This window comes from Cygnus atratus, chromosome 1 (genome assembly GCF_013377495.2).
Source record: "Cygnus atratus isolate AKBS03 ecotype Queensland, Australia chromosome 1, CAtr_DNAZoo_HiC_assembly, whole genome shotgun sequence".
NCBI lineage: Eukaryota > Metazoa > Chordata > Aves > Anseriformes > Anatidae > Cygnus > Cygnus atratus.
Genome location: NC_066362.1, coordinates 47,199,149 through 47,213,629, shown reverse-complemented (window position 1 = coordinate 47,213,629; position 14,481 = coordinate 47,199,149). Strand labels below are relative to the sequence as shown.

Here is a 14,481-nt window from a genome sequence, read left to right as displayed (position 1 = left end):
AGCGCGCGGGGGACTGCGCCTCCCGGGGTGCAGCGCGGCGGGGGCGGGGCGCGGCGCTGCGCTCTGCGTGTGGAGAGCGATGTACCGGCTGCGCGCAAAACCATTAACGTACAATTCCTCGTTAGTATAGTGGTAAGTATCCCCGCCTGTCACGCGGGAGACCGGGGTTCGATTCCCCGACGGGGAGGTACTAAATATTTTTCTTACCCTCGCCTCCAATTTCTGAAATCGAAGCTGTTGCAAGAAAAACGTTGAAATTGTACCGCAGCTTTTTTTTTTTTTTTTTTTTTTTTCTTAAAAAAAGGGAAACAAAGAAGAAACCTGCAGGACCGGGGCGGTCCAGGCAGCTGGCGGTGCAGCTGCAGGAATTTACAAGCTCAGCGGCGTAACTGAAAGAACACATGGGGAAAGCGTTTTCACATTTAAACAGCTCAAGCATCTGAACAGGGGGTCTAGCCAACCCTTCCCAAACCATTCACCTTTTCTTTCTCCCACCGAGCTGGAAAAACGCCCAGCCCTGAGGCAGGAATGGTGGGCACACAGGCGGTGCTGGACAAAGGGGTGCTCACAGGCCCCTGTCAGAGGCCACGGGGCTCCTGGAGCCCCCCACAGCCCCCAGCCACCCCGCCTGGCTGCCACCCAGAGAGGGGAGCATGAGAAAGGCTCAGGAAAGAGGGGACGTGAGGTGGAGGATCATCCGTGGAGACACCCGGGAGCTCTGTGTTAACCAGCCAGAGCTGAGGCCTGTGCCGACACAGCCAGGTAAACCCAGACCGGAGAGGAAGGCAGTCTCGGCAGGTCTCTTGCCGCCTGTATTACAGAAGGAACAAAAACTAAAGTCCATTTTGCAATTTCTGAATTTCCTTCCATGACCACTTCCCTTTCTCAAAGTCCACACTTATGTCTTTGCAAACAGAAAAAAAATTATTTTGCTTAGTAGGCTGCTTATTTCAAAACCGAGGATGGACCATAAAATATGATATAAGAACCATTTAGTAGTACATATGTGTTGGCATCAAGTCAGGAAATTTCAGCTGTCATAAAGCAATAATGGATTAGAAAAGCAATTCCCTTCCAAACAGAAATATGCTGACGAAGCTCTGCAGGTATAAAAAAAAGTCTTGCAAGCACTTCCATACCTGCTTAGCCAGAGTTCAGGTTTTGAGACTGGGCTGCCACAGGGCACAGGCAAGCTGCACAAGAGACAAGGTTTGGCTGTGGAAGTGCAGCTTCTACAATCCCAGAGAGCCCTTCTCCTCTGTGCGTGGGCAAAGGTAGAAGGAACAAGGAGCTCAGGGCGCTGAGCGGGGTTTTACGAGGTCAGCCCGTTTCCCCCTGAGAAGCACTTTGTTCCCACCTGAACTCCCCCCGATCAGCTCAACCAGCCTGACATGGTGGCCTCCTTTCCCCCTGCCGGAGCTGCCGGGCCCTGCCGAAATGCCGCCAGCGATTCCAGCAAGCCCAGAAAGGACCACCTTGCACCACGGGGACGAATTCAGTGCGGTCTAGGCCGGCTTCCCCAGGGCAAAGTCCGCAGGAGGCACAAGGAGAGGGAGCCCCAGCAGCGAGCCTCGCATGGTGTTTGCAGGGGGAAAGCTTGGACTAGGCCCAGCACTAATGAAAGCGTGAGGAACTCGCAGAAGCCTTGCCCTGATTTCTTCTTCCAAATTCAGTTGAATCTAGGAAAAATCCCATGTATACACTTAAATTCTGCCTTTCATGGCATTTGCTTCACTCCTTTCACCCCTGTGTCTACAAACCATCTTTGGAATTAAAAGAAAGAAAAACCAAGTAATTTTATCAAGAACAGCAGCCGTTATTTCATGAGTTACTTATGTACGTGCAGCTCTCCTCCACATCCCTTTTGATGTTCCTGGTTGTTTCATCACATCTTATTTCACTACCAAGTGTGCAGGGAGAAGAGCCAGTATTGGTCTCACAGCTGCGGGAGACAGCTCAGCCAAACCAGCTAGAGACAAGAGTGCTGGAAAGCAAACTGCTGCTCGCAGCCTTGCTGATGGTGCAGTGTGATGGCACAGCAGCCCTCAGGGGAGGTCTGGGCTGGAGTCTCATCCTGAACATTGAAACTGCATCTCCTCAGAGCATCTTGCTGAGGCACGCTAAGGCCCTGAGCACTTTGTAACTCTGCAGGTTCTGTCCTCTGTGTGCTATATCCGTATGCGTGTTTAACGTTGTGAGTTTTATATATGCTTAACTGCCAAACTTTACAATTATCCGTTGTCAAGAAGATTTTTGGAAAGCAAAAAATTGCTTGAAAATGTTGGAAACTGCTTTATGTCATTTGTAATGAGGAAACACAAGCTTATGAGCACTGAGAAGTTTCATGCTCTTGGTTACTCAAAGGGCAAGGAAAAGAAGAGAAAAGCCCCTCTTTGAACTTGAAAACTATGGCAATAAATCCATATTTTAAGCCTAGTTGAAAATAAATTCCAGCAATTGTTCTAGCAGACACATAAATATAGTCCGCTACTGAAAGTATGCTAGTTGTGGTCTCACTTAGAAAGAAACTAATCAATAAATAGGGAGACCAAGAAGAGCAGAGTCAAAAATGTCTCTATAAATGTTCAGTAAGGGCTAACAGGAGGAACAGACCCAGGAAGACCTCCACCACGTTGGGTGATGTTTCGTCATGTTGTAGGGGTTTGGAAAAGTTTCATCATCAGTTTGGAAAGGTCTGTGTGTTGTTTTCAAACCATCTGAATTTTGCAATGGTCAGGGGTTGGGCTTGCTTTTTATTTCTTCATATGTGTCAATAACTTTAAAGCAAGAAACAAGTAACTCATGAAATAACGGCTGCTGTTCTTGATAAAATTACTTGGCTTTTCTTTCTTTTAATTCCAAAGATGGTTTGCAGACACAAGGATGGAAGGGGTGAAGCAAATGCCATGAAAGGATGAAAGGCAGAATTTAAGTGTATACATGTGAGTTTTCCACCCATCTTTACATGTCCAAAAGAGCGTATTTAACCTAAATTGGTTTTCTGAGTTTTTTCTGTAATGAATACAGAGCAATAGGCATATTTGAAGGGTGCACCATCCTATCCTGAGAATTAGAACAAGACATGTGCTGGAAAGGGTTCCTCTGAGGCTGTAAAATTCAGTATTTTCAAAGTCTATTTTAACAACATTGTTCACATTGCTCATTAGCTCCGTAAAACTAGCTTGGAAGACCACAGCAAAAGCAGTGGTCTAGTGGAAATCCTGCAGCAGCAATCCTTGTAATAGCAAATTGTTCCAAGCTTCCTTGCAGGTCAGGAAATCCAACATAAGCATGATGATCTGACAGTTTAGGAGGATACAAGCCCCCTACTCCAGCTGGATTTTGCTGCTAAATTCTGGTGCTAAACCTTACCAGAAGAGAGGGGAACAAGAGAGGGGAACATGGTTCCCTCTCAGAAGGTACTGGCACAATTTTCACCAGTAGCTGCTCTGGACTTCCTATCTTTACACATGGTGAACCAGTTGATCATACACATTGAAAAAGCAACCTGGAAGAATTTCATCTTCACTCGAGAAGTTTTAGCTTGTCACCATTAGTATGCACTGTGGTGGTGCCAGCCCTGGATCAGCTCCTAGGAGAAGACCTGCATGAGGACAACAGCTGGCCCGGGATCACCAATCCCCCAGCCACCAGGAGCAGCCGGCTCCCACAGATCCCTGGCACGCTGACTGCCGCAGGACATGATGTGGGGTCCGTGAGCACCGCATGCCACCGAGGAGCGGGCGATTCAGTCCTTTCATTGAAACTTTCCAGTCTCTTTACACAGGTCTGGGCCTTCAGGTGGTGCGCGTTGCTGCAGCCCCACGCAGGTCAGCCCAGCAACGCTAATTGAAGCCAGGTGGAGTGTCGACCTACCCGCCAATTAAAAGCCACCCAGGCCAGCATCAGGCATTCAGTCCCAATGCATACTGCAGTTTTATGACTCTGCCAGACTAGCCTGGCCTCTTTCCATGTTAGCTTATAATACAGGGTAAATTAGATGTCCGCTTTTTCTGCAGTAGTGCTGAAAGTATTGAGTACTTAATGCTTGAGCACAATGGTTCGAGAACTGTTCAGTTTTGTACGTGAATGGACAGTAATGAATTCAGATCTCTGGGACAGATAGGGTGGAAAATATTTGAAAGCAATGTTTTATTAATAGTATACCCTTCATTTACTTTTAAGCAGCTATAGAAGGCCTGCTTTATTTCCGTGTTTTGTTTTATTTATTTATTTTTTCTGAGGAAGGCGGTTTCTCAGTCCTGTCTTCACTGCAGAAGCCTATAACCATTTCATACGGATGTATTTCTATATGTCAGATGGGCTGTTAAATATAAGTCCCCTCGTCCTTCCTTTCGTATGGAAGGAACCTGTTTTATAATTTTTTCAGTTCCTCCTTTTTTTCTGATTTTTAAAATACTTTTGCACAGGCAGTCTTTTCTTTTTTTACTTCCCATGTTGCTAGACACATACACAGCTGGCAACATCAGCATGAGGAGCTGTGGCTTTTGGGTGCTGTGTTTAAGATACCACAGAGACCTAATGTTCAGAGTCACTCATATTATTTCAAAACTAAAGAATCCAAAAATCCCAATGCACATTTGAAGATGTTAACCCAGAATTTGGGGATATACTATTGAGCAACTACCTTTAAAATAGCCACTTGAACTGTCTGTATTTGCATTTCTACACGATTCACTTGCACCACCTCCTCCAGGTGTGCAGGGTGTTGTCTTCTCCAGAGGATGTTATTTACCTGTGTGCAGATGTCTGGCAGCCTCACGGCATCATCATGCCAGGCTCAGGTAAGGATAGTTCCCACCTCAAAAACAAAAATCCATGTGATGCACAGTTAACTTCTCTGTTAATTTGATCTAAATGTCTACTACACCATTTAGCCCACTCATCATTCTGTTGATTGTCTTTTATTTTTTCAAATATTTTCTTTGCTAAAGCTTTTGAAAGCTTTCTGTTTTTGAAAGCTTTTCCCCTGGACGGCAACAATTCCTCTTTCTGGTCGCATTATTCACACTTACCAACAGTAGGTTGCAGCAACCTTCTCCATCTGAGAACCGTAATGCACACACAGCTTAAGTTAATATACAGACAGAATTGTAGCATGTGAAGAAATCATCTGTGTTTTCTAAGAATCTGTAGCTATTATTAGCTTCATAATCTTCTCAATTGTCAATTTTAAAAACATCTACTTCTGGGTGATTGGGTCCTTTCTGTTCCATGAGGTACCAAGCAAACAAGCTCATACTAAATCTTAAATATACAAGCATCCCAGCTGGAAGAAAAGGGATGGTATATATGTTTAACATGAAGCATGTTCATAAGCACTTTGCTTGAATAGGACCCAGATGCTCATCTTCTGGCAGAATAAATTCCGTGATCACAAAAGGGAGTTTTGTTTCTGTTGTTTAGTATCTGAAGGTTTCCAGGAGTAAGTTTCATGTCTGTTTTCATGTTTTCTCATTTCAGTTTCAAGTGACCTCTTCCCTGTACATCAATACAGACTGACCTCTGGATAAGCTCGGGGTGTTGTTTTAGGGGTAAGAGTACTGTTTTTTTGTGCCTACATCTGGTGCTGGCTCTCACCAACAGATACACACAAATACATCCATCTCCTTCTACTTCCAGATGGGGCAATGGCCTGTGGTCAGTGTAACGTCCAGTAATTAAGCTCTTGAGCTCATTGTCAGACCAACAGCCTACATCTGTAGATCAGTAGGTTGAATCTCCCTTAGCTACACTGAATTTACTTTTTTGAGCCTTTTTGATTCCTCAACAAGATGCTGCAGAACCTTTGCATGTAATTATCTATACATTTGTCCCTCGTGTCCAATTTCAGAGCAGGAATGCAAACCAGAACATGAACATAAGTAGAAACTAAATAATTGTGCAAGAAAGTACCATATTACCCAAAGGCTTCAGCAAAAAGCGGAAGCCTTGTACATCTCTTCCCCAGCTGTCTTTACTCAAGAGTGGGAGCAGAGAAGAAATATTTACTAAACAGCAAACTCTTCCGTTACAGTTTTGGAAGGAATACGTAGTGCTTTCCTCTTTTCGGTCAGCGTGACTGTATCTCTCTGTACAATTTATGAGGTTGTAGAGGGCTTGCTTACTTCTTCTGCCTGGTTTACTGCATTCACATTTTCCGCAGCACAAAACAATGCAAATTTTTGCAAACCGTTTGATTTTACACTTCTGTCCCCTCTTATGTGTAGACTTTGAGTGTGATCTGAAGGCTTGTTGTTAGAGCAGTGTATATATTATTATACAGGCTTATGTGGTGGTGCCAGTTCCTCCAAATTTCAAAGACTGTATCTGGCACAGAAGCATTGCATGTTTGTTTGTTTGTTTTTTTAATTGGACTTTGTCCCTGTGACTCGTGTTAGGCTTTGCCTGGCAGTAAAATTGGCTTCAACTTCCAGAGGTTAGGCTGGGAAAATGAAGTTATTCCATGTCAGTACTTCCAAAATAAGCAATGAAAGAAGATTAATCATGAGATACTTTATAATAGAGGAACAAAACAAAACAAAATAAAACAACAAAAAAAAGAGAGAGAAAGCAAAGGATTAGTCAAAAGACCCGAAGAGAAATGCTTTCTCCAAAATCACTGAAATGTGAGTCTTATCATTTGACGAAGCACTGGAGCAGGCTGCCAAGGGAGGCTGTGGAGTCTCCTTCTCTGGAGATATTCAAGGCCCGTCTGGACGCCTACCTGGGCAACCTGCTCTAGGAAACCTGCTTTGGCAGGGGGGTTGGACCCGATGAGCTCTCGAGGTCCCTTCCAACCCCTACAATTCTGTGATTCTGTGATTCTGTGATCACTTCTCAGCGAAGAACTGCAAGGATGTTTCTTCTTTCAGCAACCACTTATTCAGTTTGTTGTTCTCAGAATTTCTCAAACCCAGGTGTGCCCTCACCTATCCTCATGTTGGCTGTTGGTTAACAAGTCCCACAGTTTACTCTGCTGTGACAAGCTGCTCAACTCAATGCTCTTCATTAGGCATTTCTGCTGTTCCTTCTCCTCTGGGCTCTCAGCTCCATGTCAGGAATACCACCAGAGCCTGCACAGCATTCTTGCCATGAAGGGAAGACTCCCAAAATAGATGTACCAGCAGACTTCCCTCTTTGTCTGAAATGGGGATGCCCCAGGCCTAAAAACATCTGGAGATGATTACCACATAGTCACCTTTTCACAACATCAACAGCAACTTTCATATTTTTCTCACAGTTCTTTTGGCATGGCTACCTTAATAAGGTAGAAGTGCCTTCCTGTCCGTCCCCTGGCTTACTGCATGACATGCAACATGATTAAGACTGCTATTCAAGTGTAACTCTCTTCACTAAAAGCCCGTGAAGCACATCATCCAGCCAGGTTTCCATGCCCATGGTGCCCTCAGCAGAGGGGTTGAGCTTCTTCTCTTGGCCCACCATGCACCGCCTCAGCAAAGTGATGTTGCTCCACTAGGATGCCTATAATACAGGGATAGTTCCAAACGTGTGAAGCAGGACCTCCTGGAGAAGGGCCACGCATCCAGAGAAAAGGGCTCCTGAGAGTGATTGTGCAGAGCTGCTCAGGGCCATAAACTGAGGGTCTTTCACCTCTCCCCATTGGCTTCTCTGCAAAAATAGGTGGGACACATCCCCAGCCCAAAAGAAAGTCTTGGGGCTGCAACCTTACTGCCTCAGGCTGGTTCAGTTCAGCTGACTGAGGGATAACTAAGATGATTTTTCACTGTCCTCAACACACAACCTGAAGGAAGGTCTTTGCTGATCGTCTGGGACCATCTTCAATGGAGAAAAAGGTTCAAGAAAGCCCAAGAACTGAAAAGTTTGGCTGAAGAAGAATAGCACAGAGGTACAGGCAAGCCCTCAGGCATATTAACAAATACTGCTTGTAATTGGTGGGACTCTTGCAAAGAGTGGTATCCTCTCATCCTGGTCCCTCACCGGGATGCCTGGGCAGACACCGCACAGCCTGGACTGAAGAGAAAGCATAGACGGCTCCCTTTGGCAGGAGCTCCTGTCGTTTGGCTCAGATGGTCTCTCCAATGGGAAATAATAAATTTGAGAGACCTCCAGAAGACGCACTTAGGTACGTTTGTTTTGCGAGTAAGTGCCTGCCTTCTGCAGGTCTCTGGCTGAAGTCCCGGGCAGCCCATCCGTGTAACAGGGATCTGGTTTCAGGCCCTGCAAGGTTGCCAAGGGTCCTGTGTCCTCTCCATAGCTTTGAGAGGGCCAAGGGACTCGGGATGTGTCAGGGCTAGCAGAGAGACCTTCCCTCACCCACACCTGTTGTCAGCCAGGAGAGCAAACAATCGGCAATGGAGGATTTTGGATTTGGTGGTAATGCAGCATGCACCCCAGTCCTCCAAACTGGCACCTTTCACCTCCTGCTCCCGGCTAGCCAGCAGAATAAGTTTTACACTAACGTGTGGGCTGCCAGAGGGAAGCTAGAAGTCCACCAAACACTCCTAGAAACAGACAAACAAGCAGGCACTGATGTGCTGAGCAGACCCTATTTCCTCAGGCGCCAAAGCCGTACGTCTTATCAAAAGGAAATCCTGCATATGCCCTTTCACACTGCACAGCCTTGCTCCCGAAACTCAGTAGAAGTGAGCTGCTACACCAAGTATTAACTTCAGCTTGCCATTTAATGTATAATTTTGCCCCATGCCTATTCCTAGCTGGCAACATGTCTATTCCTATCTGTCAGCAAACCTTGGAGCCAGCAGTTCCCTGCTCTGAATTCCCATGCATGGGTACCCTGAGTACCTGAGAGATCACAGCGAGGGAAGTGTTCATCCAGTTTTTATTTTAAATAAATACTTCCTACGAAACAGTGAAAAGGAGGAAGCTGTATCACCAGGCAAGTACACAAAACAATGCACAAGGCTTGGCTGGACATATTTACTTTGGTTGCTAAAATATGTATCTGGAGGACAGCCATGGCAGGCTTCAACCCAAGTAATATGAAACAGGTTGTATGTTTATGTGAAGACATTGATAAAAGCTTGGGGAATGTAGTTTTAAACATTTTTTAATATAGATGTCTATAAAATCACAAGTGGTCTGGAGAAGATGAACTGGGAATGGTTATTTATTGTTCCTCATAAAACGAGAACTAGGAGGCACCCAATGAAAATTTTGGCAAGCAGGCAAGCAAAAGAAAGCACTTTTTCATGCAATTAAACATGTATGAATTAAATGCAGCCAAGTGCACTACAAAACTCATTGTCACTGGATGCTGTGGGCACTGGGAATATAAATAGGTTCAAAAGAGTTAGACAGTCATGAAGCCTAGCTCTAACAGTGCCTTTAAAAGTTTTTTGAGAGGATGCAACTCCCAAATCCTGAAATTTATAAACTGCAGTTTTCTATAACCTGGGAGATCGCACTAGGGGAAAAATCACTCCACACTTCATCTTTCTTATGGTCTTCTCCTCGCACAGGGAGAAGATGCTGAGTGAGGTGGGCCCTGGGTTTGGACTGCTTCTGGCAGTCCCTCATCAGCCAAGTCCTGAATTGGATGTCTTGTTTTTTCCCCTGGCCAGCTGCACACCCCGGGGCGCTGGCTGGGGCTCACAAGTGGCTGGAAGGGAGTGGCGGTGCTCAGAGCGGGGCTCGTCATGGGTGCTGGCGGCATTTTGGAAAATGGCGCTCATGCCCATGCTCTTCCAGGGGCTCCCTGGAGGGCCTGCAGAGAGCGTCTTTTGTGCCTCATTTCCAGATTTTCGCGAGCTGGTGGCAGATTCCTTTTCCTTTGTCTACCTTGCCAATTTTGAATACAAAGCCTTTTGGGGAGAGCGCATGGACTGCACGCAGGGCCTCGCATCGTGGGGCCTCTGCAGCCTGTTCCGACACAATTAATTGAAGAAGCGCGAGGGCACTGAGAGGACAGTGGTCGCCCCAGCTTCCTCTGCTGGTGGGAGGTGGTGGGCTGTGGGATGAGAAGGCTGCCGACCTGAGGCTCTCACACTGCCTGGCCAGCGCAGCTCTCCCCGCAGCAGGAAGAGGAAGCTGTCGGCACGGCCTCAGGCCACCGTGAGCCCCAGTGGCAGAAGTTAGCGTGACAGAGAGTGCTCCATCAGCAAAGAGGATAAATATTTTTAACTCCACATCATGACTCGCATTCTGCCCTGCAGCTGCATCTTTGTGTTGCCAAGCAAATACTGGCTACGAGGAAAATTCGGCTGCGGATTTCCAGCAAACCCTCATGTTTTGAACGTGCTGGGCAGCCGGTGGCTCGTTCCCCTTCACCCCACTGTGCCGGGCCCCAGGGAGCAGGGCCAGGCGGCGGCACTGCCAGCCAGCGGCATGCAGGGCTTGCTGCCAGCTTTGTTAGAAACTGGGGCTGAGCTGGCCTGACCTGGGTGGCATGGATGTTTCAGCCATTGTTTCATGTTTCTGGTGAAAGCTTCTGCATTAAGAGTTGTTTAATTCCTTGGAAGCTGCAGTGGGGATTACTGGCCAGCCCCAGGATGGACACCAGTTAACAAATATTGCTGTAGTTTCCAAAATCTGTTTTGCTTGTCCCAAAAGTGTTTTTGTACCAGCAGTGCTTAATTATTCCCTGTAGCACAGTCTTCCCTCTTGGAGAAGCTGCAGAGCACTGCTGTACATCAGACAGAGAAGAGAGAGCAGAACCTCAAGCTGTGTTTTCCCCATGACACGAAGCTAGCAGTGTGTCCTGGTTTCGGCTAGGATAGAGTTAGTTTTCCTCCTAGTAGCTGGTAGGGTGCTGTGTTTGGGATTCAGGATGAGAATAATGTTGATAACACCCTGATGGTTTAATTGTTGCAGAGCAGTGCTTACACTAAGCCAAGGACTTTTCAGCTCCTCGCGCTGTTCTGCCAGCGGGCAGGCTGGGGGTGCAGCAGGAGCTGGGAGGGGACAGAGCCAGGACAGCTGACCCAAACTGGCCAAAGGGTTATTCCATACCATCTGACGTCATGCTGAGCAATTAATATAGAGTAGCTGGCCAGGGTAGGGGGGACCGCTGCTCAGGGATAGGTTGGGCATCAGTCAGCAGGTGGTGAGCAATTGCATTGTGCATCACTCGTTTTGTGCACATTTCACTTTTTTTCGATTCTCTCCCTCATTCCACTGATTGCGGGGAGGGCGAGGAAATGGCTGTGAGGTGCTGAGCTGCCAGCCGGATTAAATCACAACACAGTGCTACCCCTGCTACCTCACCTTCGCTTTGGGCCCCCTGAACCTGCAGCTGGACTACCTGTGACCTGTTGGACAATCATGGGTGATGTGAAGCCAAACTGCACCATGTGCCAGCTGGTCGCCTGCCTGGGGACAGTGACAAAGGCTCAGTCCCAGTCAGGAGCGGGGACAGTGAGGTGCCTCAAAGGCCAGGCCAGGACCTTGCTGGCTGTGTTGAGGCTGAATGTACCTCGTAGTTGAACCTCAATATTAAGAGCCCCAAACCAAACTGTTCCAAAAACAGCAGAGACTTTTGGGATATGCCCAGTCTCACTATTGAGACTGTACTATTGAGACCAGTACTATTGCGGTCTGGTGCGGTAGCTTAGCTTGCTACTCAGGGAGATGCTTTTGTACGAGTAGCCAGGGAACCCTTCAGAAAGAAATAGCACCTTTGCAATATTAGACCAGACTTTCTAGACTTATCTCCTCAGAAATCTACTGCTGTGGACTGGTGACACCTAATGGCAGGGACACAGTGCAAGACAGGGATACAGCAGCGGTACAAACAAGCAAAAAGAACTCTGCCACTCTTCATGGATATGAAACGAATATTGGGACATCTTACACAACTTATACACCAAACTGCAGGATTTTCATCCAGTGTCTCATTTTCAGTCTCTGCCACCTCGACATAATATATTATTAAGAGCTGCTTATGTAGGCTTTGTTTCGTGTTCTGGTATTATACTGGTCCTCTCCCCCTCCTGTATTATCCTCTGCTCTGTTCATTCTGGCCTATCCTTTTTATTAAACCCCGCAATTTGTAGCTTGTCTCAGAGCAGCTTGTTCGGATTAGGCTTGCCTAGGGGCTAGTTTAAATTGCTCACATGACTTCTCGTAAGAAACATTACACACATGTTAAATTCATGAGCCAAAGTAGGCTTGTGTGTGGAGTGCTCTCCATTTCCCTTTGCCCTTTCCAGGTGGCTTTTTCCTCATCGTTCCACACCTTTCCCACATTCCCCTTTGCCTTCCCCCACTCCCTTTCAATGCCTTTGTATGGAAACAATGAGAACCTCATATCTGTACATGATACAGCAACCCAGTCGGACTATTTAAATATTCAGGGCTGGAATCTGTCCCTATAAAACCCATTCATATGTAATTGTAATACAGTATACAAACATAGCTGAACTGCAGAAAGAGAGCAAAGGGAACCATCAACATATCCAGTACATTAATTCATGAAGGAGGCATTTTTTGCCTCTGGTTCTGGAAAGCACAGAGAAAAAGTGGTTGTTCCCATTCATATTTTTTTTCAGATTGCCCTGTATTGCTCTTCGTGCAAAGAATAGCCATGATGAGGTTTTCTGCAATGCTCAGTATGACCCCAGAGCTGAGACTGCGCCGCTTTGATTACTGGGGTACCTTTCCTGAAAAGAGCATTTCTAGAGAGTCACAAATGCCTACTTATGGCTCTGCTATGTGAGGAATACAGCCTTCTTCCAAATTTGGCTTCTTCTAGCTCTTTGCTGGAAGGCTAACAGGTGATCAGTATGCTGGTGTGGGCATGCAGGTCTGGCTGGCTGGGCAGCAGGCATCTACAAAACTGAATCACTCTCAGTGTGCCTGAGACTAGTCACAAATAGGGGGATAACAACAAGCTACACTTGACCCTGCTATTGTGCGCTGAAGAAATGACGCTCGGTAAATCAAAATAAGTAACTACTAGTGCCTGTACTGAAGGGAAGGCTGTGAGATTTCAGACTCCTTAGGTGTCATGGAGGAGAGCCATTATGAACCATTTCTACTTTACCAGAGGAAAATCATCTGCTAGAGTTCACACCTCCTTAGATTCCAGGTAATTCAAACACGAGGCACTACCAGGCCTTCCTTGTTCCACCTCACACAAACCTACTCCTCCTGCTTCTGCTTACTTAACAGGCTGTAGCTATTTAAAGTGCAAGTGGCAATACGGCAATGCAATTAAGCCAGTTGTCTGTTCCAGCCAGCAGAGCACGGGCAGGCTGTTTCCACGGTGGGGAGAGTCAGCTGAAGGAATTACACAGCCACGCCGTTTTCCCATCTGGATGTAATCTGAGCTGTTAGCTCTATGTAAAACTGTATGGTAAATGCTTTAGAGGCTGGTCCTGAAGGACCACATCTCCCCCACAGACCTCCGTGGAAACTCAGACAATTGGAGGCATTTTTCCTGAAAGTCTATAAATGTGTGTCCAGGACATGAGTCATTTTCAGCAGAAGGTCCTCAGCTGTGCAGCACCCTCCTTCTAGCAATGGGCTGGCCCATACTGGTCTGTGGTAACGTTTACCTAGCTGATATCATGCCTTGATTCTTCATCTGAATCGGCTGCCCTACACAGGCTGGGAAGCTGCTGTTGTGCAGTTAAAATTCAATCACAGGGATTTCCCCTGTTGGGAACCTTCCTGCCTCATTCCCAAGGATGAAAGATCTCCGCCAACCTCAGACCCAAACCCCAACTTGCCAGTCCTCCTCTGCTCTATACTCTCTTCCTCTTCCAGCCTCCTTGCTGATCCAGGGTATTACACCAGCATTTCAAGAGATTTCATCCAGAAGAAATCCCTATCTTTCCTACAACACATTGTCCACTTTGAGGCACAGAACCACAGGCTGCTTGCCCTCACTCCAGACCTCTTCTCTTTTCCCATAGCCTCTTCCTCCATAGATTTCCCTGTGGTCTTTACTGTAGCTCCATCAAGGCCAAATGCTTCCCTTTAATGAGCTGTAGAGAAATCCCCACCCATTCCAAAAGCTGTTGCCATAAATTACCATAAAGAATGACTGTTCACTGGGAATATGGAAAGATCTTTAACATAACTGGCAAAGGACAAATATGTCTCAAAACAACTTGCTATCAAAGATTGGGCCCTCTTGATTCAGGGTGACTGTTTTTTTTTTTTTACAAATTCAGCGCTTGGTTACACAGATTTTGGGGTTAAAAGAGAAAAGTCACAAGTGCTTTCCTTACATCGTATATAATGTCATGGGGCAATGAGGACCCAGGTATGCACACAGTAGGTGACAGTAATATTGACTTACCATTAATGTACATTAAAAATGTGTGTTTATTCGCTTTGCCTGCACACCAATATGAGGACTCTGGGCTCCTTAGCCATGGCAATGACAGCTGAGCACTGGGTCTGAGCAACTGCAATAGCAGATAGAGCACTACTAACACTGAAGGAGGGTAGCTTACCTTCTTCAAGGAAGACAGTTTGATTTAAGACTGATGTAACTTTAATCTAAACCATGCAAACCATATTCACCTGGAA

At 46.4% G+C, this 14,481-nt stretch overlaps 1 non-coding gene across 1 annotated transcript; it reads left to right on the top strand.

Annotated features, from left to right (window-relative positions):
• Positions 1-115: 115 nt before the first annotated feature.
• TRNAD-GUC (transfer RNA aspartic acid (anticodon GUC)) lies at positions 116-187 on the top strand. Its single transcript has one exon. It is a non-coding gene; the product is annotated as a tRNA-Asp (tRNA).
• The last annotated feature ends 14,294 nt before the right edge of the window (positions 188-14,481 follow it).